This window comes from Melanaphis sacchari, unplaced genomic scaffold (assembly GCF_002803265.2).
Source record: "Melanaphis sacchari strain LSU unplaced genomic scaffold, SCAv2.0 Contig50_pilon_pilon, whole genome shotgun sequence".
NCBI classification, from domain to species: Eukaryota; Metazoa; Arthropoda; class Insecta; order Hemiptera; family Aphididae; genus Melanaphis; species Melanaphis sacchari.
This window is the reverse complement of record NW_020271344.1, coordinates 2,815,302-2,827,468: the sequence shown is the minus strand read 5'-3', so window position 1 is coordinate 2,827,468 and position 12,167 is coordinate 2,815,302.

The following is a 12,167-nucleotide window of genomic DNA, read 5'->3' as shown; positions in this document are numbered from 1 at the left end:
TATCTCGGGGCTCTATAATATAGATATGTATGTAAATCAATATTTGAATTTGATTCACGTGTTAAATTTAATACACACTGATGTTGTTACTAAAAAGGACTAATTTTTTATGTGCCAATATAAAATTTATGCCATTTTTTATATTTATTAATCAGTATATCAATAATCAGAATTTGTTCAGTCATGAACCACTTTGTTAGGTAATTTTTAGTGCGTTTATTGTGGACGTAAAACATTAAAATATTATACATTCGTAAATACTACGAAGAAAAATAAGGATAGATAAAAGTGTGTGACTGCGCAATGAGCGTAAAAATAAGTATAACGCGTGTATAATAATATAATCAGTGATGCGTGGTTATAGTGGGTTGTACCATAGTATTACACGGTTTTGTAATTTATAAGCTACTTAATGCATAGAACATTATTATTATATTGTTTAATCAATAGACAATAATGATAAATATAAAAAATTTAAGATCCAATTAACAATATTATTCAAGAATAAATATAATATTAACTAATATACTCAATTTGGATAATAAAGATAGATATAGTTGTTTAAATATAAACACAATACAGTCAACATGTTCCATTATAAACAAAAATAATAAAAAGTAAACAAGAGAGAAAAATATAATATATATGTTTCAAAAAACCGTTATTTTTTCTACTTTCGTTGCTGGAAGACGAGAGAATTTTCAAGATATTCGCGATGATAGCCTCTCGCTCGCAATGCGATTTATTAACCGGCACCAGGGCCGAATTTAAGCGCAGGCTATTATAGACTGTTGCCTATGGTCCCGCGCCACAACAGGGCCCTCAACCACACATCACACATTTTAAGACAAATAAATTATGAAGATATTATAATTCATAAGTAATTTCATCAATACAAAGATAAGACGTAAAGCGAACAGAGTTTAAACATTTAAACCTAGTTATTAATGTTATTATTTATTAAGCTATATTATGTGTTGTATTGTTAATTTAATTACTACCGTAGATTATTGAATAGGTATCTTAACTAATATTACTTAAGTCTATATTTTAAATGTTATTTTTTTCAGGCAAAAAACTAGAAGTTAAAAATAACACTATTAGTCTCTCTATTTGTGCGTATGCCCTTCCTATTTCCTAAAAATCCTCTGGTAGGGCCTACACCACAGTTCAGCCTAGGGGCCTACAAATCTTTAATTTGTTTTTGTGTTTATGTATTATACAATAAAAAAAAAATAAATTATTTTTACCTATGCATGTACAGTTTGTCTAAGCTATTAGTTTATAATATTACTATTTATCTAACATTAGTCATTGACTTTCATAACCTTTATTTACGAGTATGTGAAATAAATTAAAAAATACATTAAAAAAACAATTCCTTGTAATTTAATTGTATAAAAATATTTTTATTATACCATTCAAGCTCATATATTTGTTGAACTCATATTATTCTTTCATTTTAATTTACTAAAATAGTAAAATTATAGATATCTGTTATTTAACTCAGGATCTTTGTTTATAATCCGACTTTTAATAAAATAAACGATTAGTTTTCACCAATATTAGATTCTCTATATGAACGGAAATTAAACACCATTTAGTTAATGGAAATCGTCCCTGGAATAAATTACTTTTATAAATTATAAAATTTTCTTCAACAAAAAAAGGTTATATATTAATTCAAAAATTACTACATTAAAATTTTTGTCTATATAGTAGATGTATGGTTTAATTTTATAATATTACGTTATACGTCTTTTTATTGAAATAATTGCTATTCATATGAATATTGAACTATATTACATAAAAAATGCATTATTCATTCATGTTCAAAAAATTGACTGTAATATTATAAAAACTGAAATTGATCACTTTGTATGGACTATAGAAAGTAATTTGATTAAAATTTTGATTAAAAAGTTTAATTCATTCAAAACATGTTTCATAATGAAAATTAAAAAAAAAACATATTAAAAAATATAAATACTTTAATGCCTAATTATTATTTTTGTTTTTAATTTAAGTAAATTACACAATACACATGTAAGTTGTAGTAAATAACATAATATAATATGTACCCAGTCATATAATTCAATTTTTACCCGTCAATACTCAATATCATCGTAATGTTATTTTAAATTTTCGGTGGAACGATGAAAGTATTAGTTTTACAATAAGGATTTTTTTTATATTTGAAGATAATTTTTAAACCAGAAAAAAATGCTTCGTCATCAATATTGAAAATGAATTCTGATAGGTGATAATTAAATTTAGTTTATACTTATGAGAGAGAGAAGAAAGAATATTCAGTTCTTTTCAAAATAATTGGTAAAAAAAATAAAGACGAGCATATTTACCAGTCTTTGAAAAAAAACAATTTTATTCAAAAATAAATAACCATGAAATAGTTAAAATATTCATCAAATATTTATTTTAACTTTTTCTACAAATCATGATATAATTTATAAAATATGTTGATTTTTTTAGCTCTTTATTTGACGTTCAAAAAATCAACAGCCAATTTTTTTCATAAATTTTAAGAATAATTTAATTTTTTTTCATTTACGGCTGGTTATACATTATTAAAAATTTCCAGTTATTTTTAAATAGATTAATTTTATATTTATTTATGAAAAAGCGTCTAACTTTATGTCAAGTTAGAAATCAACTCTTTTTTATATAAGTACATACTTAATTTATTTAAAAAAAAATAATTAACATTGAAAAATTTAATATTTTTATATTCTGAATTGAGCAATACGTACATATACAAATTTTACAATGATAATATAGTTTTTTTATTATTTTTTTTAAATACACTCTGATTATCAACTTTGAAGGAGATTTCTGGTAACAAATTAAATCTTATTTGTACTTGGTAGGTTAAAAAAATAAAATGTTTAATTTTTTTTTAAATAATCGGGGAACAAATAATAATCCGTCAAGTAGGTCATTGATCTGCTTCACAGTATAAGTGACGAGTAAAGCCTCGTTATTGAGTAGGTCAATGCAATGAATGAGTTAAATTTATTTTAATGATAAATCATTATATACAATAAAATATATTCTTAGCAAAGATTGTCTATTTTTTGATAAACAAGGTTACAAAACAATTGTTTTAATAACTATACTTAAATTTTAATAATTTTATTTGCGTAATTTTTTCCTTAGATTATTTCAAAAAACTCTATAAATTTTGAATATTATTAACTTTCAAAAAGTACCAACTAGGAACTTTGCATGAAGTTGACAATCGGATTTTTTACTAGATAAGTGTCATCAGATACACAAAAAAAAAATGCATCGTTGTAAAATCAATACATTCTTCAATCCCTAGAATATATCACGAATATTTGTTAAAATTGCAATATTGTTATTATTAAAATAATCGTTTAGGAGCCTGAATATTGCCATCACTTGAGTCTCAGAAAGTTTTTTATACGCTATATATATAATGTATAATTGAATTCAAATTAAACACATATATTACAGTAACCTGCTCGACACTACTGCAGCACACATTTTTTTTTAAACTGAAAAGAATTTGATACTTTTGTATTAACTGTTCTGTCAAAGTCGTCTTTAATACAAATACAATTATATTTAACACTTTTTGATTTAAAATTAACTAATTGTGTATTATTCTTTATTGTTTTGTGTAAAAAGTAGTATATAGCGTATTATATTTATTCTGTCTGCATTCATTCTTCTGATGGATTATCATATTGCTCTTATTGACAATTAATTATACAATAATCTACTCCTTAATGACGAGGTACACTCAAAACCTGGCTTCCATACAGCAGAGAAATTCTTTGGTTATTTGGTTTTACTATATTTTTATGTATGAATTTGTTGGTCCGTTCTCTTTATGCAGTAAAGTATAATAATAAAGTTAATGTTATTTTCCCGTCCATCTTTATGAATCAACTGAGAATTTCCTTTGAACTTAATTCGATCAATACGTACGTTTGACTAAGTACACTTAAAAACATACATCTGAACTAATGCAAACAATTTTTTTTTATATATATACACTTAATAATACTATTGTAAAACACCATTATCATTAATTAATGATTATATTTTATTATTATTAATACAATTATGTTAAAATAAGATTAAATCTTTAGGTATTCCTCTCATATTGTTGTCGTATTGATTGGCATACCCATAGGGCTATAGATTAAAAATATGAACCATAAATTCAAATCAAATACGTGATAAAAAATGCTGATTTTAAGAATAATAATAAAAAATATAAAAAAAATTTGTATTTTATCAACAAATATACACATAATTCTTAAAACTTAATAATACTTTCTGTCTAAGATTATACAATATGGAAAATTAGAAAAATAAACTGCAAGGTTAGTCTATTAGTATATACTAATGAGATAGTGGGGCTCACTATCTTTTGAGAATTAAACAAAAATAAAAACAAATAAATAAATAATAATAATTAAAATAAAAAAATATTTATTTTATTAACTTTTGTAAATTATGATTGGTTAGCTGAATATTGTAAAGTTTCTCTTCTTTAAAATAGTTATATTATTTAATTTTATTCATTCAAATTTAAAAGTAAGCATCGTTTTTACAATAAGTAGGTATAAATAAATGTGATATAAAGTATGATATCATACATTTTATAATAATATATAAATATATATATTGAATAATGAATAATCACTTTAAGTATAATTTATTAAATAAATACATAAAATAAATTAATAAGCTAATTAGATATACACCTATATATACCTATATATACACAATATAACATACGTTATTTTTTTTTTAAATTAAATATCATTCAATCGATAGGAACTCATCAAAATTATTTAAAAAAATTCATCAGTGAAGTACTTATCTATTACTTATTCTCCGATTAAAAAAGTATCTACTAATTCAATCCATAAAAATGTTAACTTCGATTTATAATAGGATGTACTTCTATATATATATTATATAATGTATATTTCGTAACTTATTATCGTTATTAGATGTACCTAATCTATTTTTATAGTATAAATGCAAACATTTATAAAATAAAATGTCAACTAAGAGCAAGTAAAAATTTGTCTAAATAGTATAGATTCGATAATTTTTGTTTAGCTAAAAGTTTCCATCGCTATAGTAGGTATTTTCATGTAATTCGTAGACTTAAGATATAATTATATCTTTAATATTATTTTTGGTTACGGTGTAGTTCTTAAAAAAAACTATAATATAAATTTTCATTCTTAAAAACTTAAAATTGTCAATTGGACATTTTGATTAAAACCTAACTGATATTACAAAGTTATTTATAAATAACACACCAAAAAAATTAAAACGACTAAAGTTTCAAATCTATGAGTATTAGCATAAAACAATTTCTTTATAGTAGAAACGGTAAAAAAATATTCTATTTTCGGTTCTGTGATATAAGGTTCCAGTCCCATTATACATTATTCATACATAATATAATGTTTTGCTAAAGAAATTAGCCCCATATGGTCATTCGATATATATTTTTTATTAATATAAGTAACCATATCAGACTATACTTAGATCTACACAATCCGGCATAGGGTAAAATATATAATTTATTTAAAGCGAAATTTACTCATCCCACATTTATATAGGCAGATATATATTAGATATGATTTATAACACGTAATATCAAACAAAGTTATTATCCATATATAATATAGGTATATGCACTATGCACTTACTACTTGCTTTTTTGTACACATAACCGAAGTAAATAAAGGTCTCAATTATATGTATTGTGTACTTGTATCTGTATGGTTGTGTCTGGTGTGTTATATCTAAATATGTAAAAGTAAAAATTATGTGCAATTTTTTTATAATGTTTGTATGTTTAAAATATTTCATGAATAATTTTATCTAATTATTTAAATACATAAACATATACTCGTTTTATGAGAATTTACTTAAAAAAATTGTAATACATAAACCTAAAATTTTTTAACAATTAAATTTTACTGAAATAGAATTATACACAGCTGTTAATATTTAGTTGTTAATTTAATTTCAGTTTAATGTTTAATAATAACTGGCCTAAGTATTGGTGAAATAAAATATTGAACGAATAGTAGGTACCTTCAACTGGTTACAAATAGTTTATCCTTTACAAATATATTTTTTTGTAAACGTAATACAAGAATAATATAATTAATCAATCTTTTTATTTTCAAAAAACTAAAACACATATATTTTTTTTATAAAGATTTTAAAGCTAATTTAAAATCTTTATTAAAACTTTTGATTACTTATATTTCTTCAATTGACTGTTTCTTATTCAACTATTATTTTTTTGGTTAATTAGGCAAATTTAAAATTATTTTTAAGATAAAATAAAATTATGACTGACATTATTATTTTTCAACTTCTATTTGATAGGTGGATATGAAAAAAAATTATGGTTACCATTTAAATATCAAAAATCAATACCTCTCTAGCTTGTAAAATAACAAAGAGGGGACATTAAAAAAATAAAAAAACAAATAAGCGATTTATGGTAGAAACCTATTATTTTCTAATATTCAAAAAATGTCATTAAGGAAAAAAAATAAATAAGACTGTTTCTAAATTTTTTTTAATATACTAGTTATACTATACTTAGTACTTACCTATATATCATATTAATAATTAATAATTTATATTGATAAAAAATAAATGTATCTATATACGACGAAAAAGGGTAAAATAAATTGATTGATTGATGAGTCCTAAATGGTATATTATCGAGTGGTAAATTAACTTAAAAGTTAAATTTGTATACACTACACTAAATACGTTAATATAATTTGCAGTGACGTTATTGATATCCCCAACCACATTATTTTTCTCTTAATCGTAATTATCTCGAATTTGTCGATGTATTAAATTAAATAATTAAATATATTTATTTTTTATTTTTTTACGATTAATAATATGGTTCTAAATTTTAAGTAATAGAAATGTTTAATATATATAATTTTCAACGCTACATATTTATGTATAGGTATACTGTATTATTAGTCACTAAATAGTCAGAGGTCTATTAGACGCGTAAATGCGTAATGTTAAATAAAACTATTAGTATAATATAAATAAATTTATATATATATATAACATATTATTAGTAAATTATATTATAATTAATAATTTTGAATATAACTGTACATATGGTATGTATTAAATCTATTATTATATTACCATATTTATATGTTAATCAAAAACACAATTAACAAAAAATTCGTAATCAAAAACAATTGCATCTCGTATACAATATAAGTAATACTTCTATAATCGTAAAAAATTGTATATAAGGTAAAAAATTTATAAATATATAGTGTGACTTTAATGATAAACATGACCACTGAAAAACCTTTGAAAATCGACCACGAACATAAAGTACAATCAATTGATATTATACGAGTAAATATATATTAATATGTCGTTAAATGGTAAAAAATTTCCAAGCTCGGTAATTATATTATGTCCACAGTTTACCAGGTATCTATACGTATATGTTCTAAATATTATATAAATATAGGTATAAACAACTAATTTTCACGCGTTAACACTGCTAATTATTAAAATAGATTACAATAAATAATAAATATTATGCGCCGAATGTCTTTTTTCATAAAGGTACTATAATTTTAGTGTCCGAGTAATGAGTATACATGTTATACATGTTACAAGTTACGAACATAAAGTGCAGACTGCAAACATCAAATCCAGAAGATAAAGAGCACCTACCTAGTACAGTAGTACCTACAACAATCACTAGTTATTTCCAATTACTGCATTTTCTCACAGAGCTGTCGTCTTGTGTAAAAGAATGTTGAATAATACATTTGCAATGATTTTAATCGATTAATAACATTACTACAGCTTTTGAGGCTGAATTAATAATTTTAAACGTTTAAAAATGCATAACTAAAATTACATTAAATTCTTGATTAAACTATTTCTTCTGTTAAATCGTGAGAATCGAGAATGGCATAAACGATTATATATTACTAAAGTAAAAAATGGAACTAAAGAAAATGTATTAAGAATAAAAAGAAAAAAAACCACGTAATTCCAATGTAACACAAATTGAGTTATTGGCTAATAGTATTAATACAGAAGTATTTTAGGGGATATATTGATAGAACCAACTTTTTGACTTTTTTTTATAATTTTTATTTTTAGGAAAATATTTGTTTAAATTAAAAAAGTATTTTTATGATCCAGTAAATACTTTCATCCGTAGTAGTTGGCGCTCAAATAATTTCCGATGCATCTGAAATGCACGCCAAAAAAATAAACATAAATTGAATACCACCTCTTAGAGGGGTATGTCCAAATTCATGCCGTATACCTAGAAATTTATCTTTATTTATCGGGTACCTATATGCACAACTTAAACTTTATTTTTTATTAAAAACATATAAATAAAAACTAATTAATTTCAAGATTGAAATATTTTTATATAAGTATAAACATTTTACAAACTTATAGAAGATGACACTGTGAATACTAAATAAAAACGATTGTAGTTTAAGTTAATCAAGTGAATGCATTTTATATCTTTACATGGCATTTCAAATAAATAATAATATTATAAAATTTGGTGGAGATTTTAACAATATACAATATACAGTATAATTTTTTTTTTTTAAATAGAAAAGTTAAAAATAAAGTTTAAGTTGTGTACATTAGTACACGATAAATAAAATAATTAAACTTATGAGTACACGGCATGCAATTTAAACATACCCCTTTAAGAGGTGGCATGCAATTCGGAAATTTTTTTGGCATGCAATTTAAATACAGCTAATATTTCAACGATTTTTAAAGTCAAAAAATAGTAATAATTAATAATGATGATTCAGAAAAAATAAACTTATATTATTTTAAATATAAGTATTGTAAGCTATATTTTACAACATAATATTAATAACATTGTAGACAATTTGATTTAATTTTAATAAATGTCTTATAAATTAAACAATTACTTACATAAAAAATTATTTAAATAAATATTATTCATAGAAATAGTTTGAAAATGTATTATCTTATAGAAGTCTTGGGTAATAAAATTGACAATTATTTTCTGCTAGTATTAAAATCTAAAAATTTAATAAAAGCTTTATTATATGTTTATTTAATATTTATTATGCGTAAGTATACATGGTCCAAACTATTTCCGAATTTTTCGAAAATGTTGTTTAGATTAAGTACTTATGCGAAACTCACTCTTTTTCAAATTCACTCATCTTGTTTTTAATAATGAAAATAATAAAACATAGTTTTATTTGGTTTGCTACTTAGCTATAATTTGTCATAAATGTAGGTATACATTAAAAAAAGAAAAATACATAGATATGTATATTTGACATTTAATGTCTAAACAAATTAGAATAAAAAATTTTACATACAGGAACAAATTTTCGGTTTCTCTACCCTGGATCCAATCTTGTTGACGAATGACAATAACCTAATAGTTTTTAAAATTAGTACCACTGTAGCATTATGCGCATCAAGAATTTGCAGACATAGGTACGAGCATTTTTTGTGATACGTCGGCATAGGTACCTATATTTTTTAAAATGACACGATTTTTGATGACGTATAAATTAATACCTAATTATAAAAAAGAGTACTTAACATTAATAATAGTTATCATCAAGCGAGTATATTTTATAATTTTGTATAAGTTAAAGTTTACAAGTATAAACATAAACAAACTAAATAAATACGTAATAATATTTAACCATCCATAACCAGTGTTTTGCTTAATTTCAACTAACACTGAAATAACACGTCATTTTTTTGTTATCTGAATGGCTTGTATTTCAAGTTGTCGTTAAAAAAAAAAAACCAGCAGTTAACTTTTTGTGAAAGACCAATATGATTAATATCAAACTTCACAACAGCGAATAATTGTAGGAAAGTAATTTTAATTCATTGGCAGACGACAGTTAACAATTTAAAAAAAAAGTTGAAAATGCTCAATAGAATAAAAGTTATTGCAATTGTTTGTTTTATTTTTATTTTGTCAGTTCATTGTGAAACACTCTGTATATTATAATACTTTTTCCATAGGTAGATATAAAATAAAAAACTAAACATTTTTTTTTATCGTTTAAAAATGTTAAAATAAATCATTATTTTAATTGATTTTTGATCTTTATGGTATTATTACATAATTCAAATCAAATGCTTTGATAACAATCCTGGAGAGGTGGCAGTGGTGCTAAGCATTTTTCGTAACATTTTAGCTTTTAACGTTCGCCATACCGCTTCAATTATTTATGTAGTTGTGTAGTGTATGTCTTTAGATTAACAAAATTTTCGGAATTATGTAAAGTTTGATAATTATAATCCAGGGATTAGAGATTTTCTTACAATTTTCGCTCGTTTTATATTATATTATATATTTTATATTATTATACTGATTAAAATTTTATTTTGAACTATTGGTAGATATGTGTAGCACGATCAAATCTTTCAACTATAAAACATCTTTTCTCAAGAATGTAATTTTTTTCTCAGATTAATACTAAAAATCCACGGCTCTTTGGCACGTCTTGCTCAGTTTACTCTAGATATTGGTGTATTTTATTTATATGAATTAGATTTAGATATCTATGAGCGCATTGATCCCCGAGTAGAAACTAATTGTTTTATTAGCGTTTTCCTCTAAATAATGCGTTTCATCTATTTAAACACTCTCATCGGGTTTACCCATAAATGACTAAATATCAATAATTGTACAGTGAACATCTCTACGTAAATTAAACCAATCTACAACAGCACTAGACAGTAGACGATCGACCAATCAATGAAGCTTCAAACTAGGTATTGTTGTTATTGATAAGTCTTCCCATGAATAAAATAACGATTTCAAGAATTTTACCCATGTTAAATTTAAATTGTATCGATTATTTAAATTAATGCAAATGAAAAAAATATTTGATTTTCATTTCAGATGGACTGACATTCTCGAATAGTTTACCTCACGAATGTTACTTCACGTGTTTTACCAAATGTTATCTCTTTTTTCTAATATAAATTTTAGTCTTACCTTGACACTTCAAATAATTTAATGGCTCATTGTTCAATAACATAAGACCATGTAATTGCAAAAATTCAATGTTTATACTCTCGTTGTAAATAATTGAATACAATTCAGTTACCGACATATTCAATTAAATCGCATAACTAGACAAACACTACGACATGTGAAAAACACAGCTAAACTGATCGTGTAAAATATCAATTACCTATTTATATTCCTACTCGGTATTCCTACACACTACACAGTGGCGTGTCTAGCGAACAGGCCTTGTAGGTTAGGCCTTACCTGGATTTTTAACCCTTATTCCTTATAATAATACCCAAAATGTATAAATTGTATAAATTTTATTTTTTTAATCGGGTCTGTCCTGAATTTTGATTCTAAAGTTTCGACATACCTTTGTTCCTACATAAAACAATTTATATTTTTTAAAGAGCTCTTATATGTGAATTATACGACATTATATTCACAGTAAAATACTTACCTATTAACGGAAAGTAAACGCTATAAGTAGGGCTGTCAAAATCTCAACGTAAGAGAAAACCTAGACGTCCATTTGGATTCAACTCTAAACAGAACAAGGTAATCCTGAGCTACCTACTTAAAATCTACAAAGTTAATAAATAAAACTTAATCTGTTATTTAATTTCTAAATATTATAATTACTTGAGTATTAAACTATAAATTAAGTATTAATAATAGTAATTTCTTTCAACTAATGGCCTTTGCTGTCAAATTCTTATTAAGACAGATAATAAAAAATTTATATTTTTGACATTCAAAATACCCAATAGATAAGCCATAAGATATAAAGGAAAAACATTTTATCATATTTTAATCAAAATAATGTAAGACTCAATATTGTAGGTCACACACTATAACTAAAAAGTTGTTACAAATATATTGATAACAAACAATAGAATTTAAAAAAATAACATTACACTAATATATTTTTAATCAATATATATGAAAACAAAGATTAATTAAATTTTTATTATTATCACATAAAATCTTACAAATTAAATGAAATAGTTAATGACCAATGATCATATTATATAAAATATGATTAAAAAAATAAATCAACAAACAATAATTT